Below are 2,423 nucleotides of genomic sequence, written 5' to 3'. Positions count from 1 at the left end.
ATAGCTCTTTATAGGACTATGGAATGATGGGGAGAGCTAGCCTTGGGTAGGCACTGTGGATGGCTACACTGTTGGTGGTTACTCTAGGAAGCAGAGGAGTTATACAAGACTGTGAAGGAGCCAAGAGGAAGAGACTCTTAGATTCTAGTTTATTTGAAAACCAAGTGTGCCTTTGCTTCTGAGCCTCCTGAAAGCATTGTGGAGTATGCCTTTCCGGATTTAAGATAGTGATTCATTCTCAGCTCTCTGGCAGGCAGGGTATACTGCAGGAGGTGGGAGCTCAGAGGAATCTGCACTCCACTGCCCACTTAGAAGGAACTCCATCCTATGGAGATGTCTTTTCTGGTCATCAGTGATGGCTCTTCCATTGCTTCCAATGTCTGGAAGGCAAGGCACACCCTGTCTGTAGCCTCTGAATTGATCAAGTGTATAAGTGTCGGCTTGGTCCCTGCTCTTATGATATTTCCTTTGCAAATTGTCTAAGGATTGATGCCACACCCCCACAGACATCTTTTTTTCCTCAGTCAAGCTTTATTTTATTTATGCTTTCATTTCAGCATAATATACTTGCGTCCATTCAGCAGCAGTGGCTCCTGCACGTAAGCATCTTTTGCTTGTATCTTGGATTGCAACACTTGCTCCAGGACACAAGCTGAGTGACCAGGAGAGGAATCTCAGTGGTGTGAGTGACAGGTGTCACAGAACACCCAGAGCACAACCCCTGCAGATGGTGTGCAGAAGTTCGGGCTGGAGGCTCTCCCTCCTTGGAGACGCTTACTCAGAGCATAAGGAATACACCAACAGACATCATTCACTAAATAGAGTTGTTAAGTATGAATATTAATTAAATCCATGAACAAAGAAACACTAAAATATTAATTCAGAGGCATGTATCAAGTCAGCTATATAGCATGGGGGAATATATACCTGTGTAGTCCCCCAAAATATTGATTGGTACAGGATCCCAGGAAATTTGTTAAAAGCTATAAAGACTATTTGGACTTTGATTCATACCTACTATGTGCTGTGTAGTATCACAAAAGATGGACAAAAATACTTGTCACTATGATGATGCTGTCATAGGCATGAAAGTAGCCATGAAACAGTATCCATGAAAACTAGATGTATAGCTGCTTTCTATTTTTCATGCTTCCAAGGTATTGTGACAATGGGGATTTATACTTCGTGTCACATGTTCTATAGGAAAATAACTTCTTAAGTGATGGGCTTTTTCTCTTAGTTCTTTGAGACAGGGTCTTAAAACAGACAGTAGCCCAAGCTGGTCTTCAATGCTCTGGGTAATTTAGACTGGTCTTAGACTTATAATCCTCCTATCTCAGCCTTTTGAATGCTGGAATTACAGTTGTCTGCCACCTGCTTGCGTGGGACTATCTCTTTTTATTCATTGCTCTCTTTCTCTCTCTCCTTGCTAGCCTAAGTGGTCATGTGACTGCACACATATGTTGGTATGCAGGTGGAGTTCAAAGGTCAATGTTGGGCATCTTTTTCCTATCCCTTTCCCCCTTATTTTTTGAGGTAGGGTCTTTTGCTGAATCCAGTACTCACCAGTTCAGCAAACTACCAGCCCAGCCTCCTCCAGGGACCCTTTTCTGCAGGATGGCAGGCAGGCACCCCTCCCCCTGGCATTTTTCTATACGTATTGAGAATTTGCATGCTCCATGCTTTCCCAGATTAACCAGCAACCACAAATGAGATACGGTTAATGTGAAAAACCCCAGACCCTTGGTTTTGCTTCCATATACACGCTCTTCTGAGTAGCTTGCCTTAAACAAAGCCACCACTCCCCTTCTCCACCTCCAGCACAAGTACACACAAACTTCTTCAGGAGAGGGCACTGCGGCAGATCTCAGGAATGTCTTCCCGGAAGACAGGGAGGGTAGCTGTCAGTTATCCCAAAGCATCTAGTCCTGAGGAGCTCATCAGGGGGCCTTGGTTTCTGTGGTAAGCTCAGGAGAGTGGTCCCAGAGTCAATGGCCTAGCCTGCTCCTAAAGCTATCTAAGTCTTACGGTAGAGCTCCTTCACAATAGGTGAATGTTCTTACTCTCTGTCTCTCTCTCTTTGTCTCTCTCTCCCTCCCTCCCACTCACCCACCCACCCCCCTCCAAAATTTTTCGAGATGAAGCCTGAATGGGTGCAGACACTCTCACATATGCTCAGGTAGCAGAGCACCTGGAACATGAAATTCCTTTCCACTATGAGTCACCGAACCATTTCATCTTAAAATAACTAAGCACTAACATTTTGATGAAAAGAAGAGGTCTTGAGTTTTCACATGGATGAGCTCTAGCAAATAGTGGAGACTAAGAATAGGAGCTGTAAACACACTCAGGCTGCTTACAACTGAGGAAGCTTAACTCACAGTGTGTGAGTGTGTGTGTGTGTGTGTGTGTGTGTGTGTGTG

Source organism: Mus caroli, chromosome 13 (genome assembly GCF_900094665.2).
Source record: "Mus caroli chromosome 13, CAROLI_EIJ_v1.1, whole genome shotgun sequence".
NCBI classification, from domain to species: domain Eukaryota; kingdom Metazoa; phylum Chordata; class Mammalia; order Rodentia; family Muridae; genus Mus; species Mus caroli.
This window is presented reverse-complemented; position numbering follows the sequence as displayed.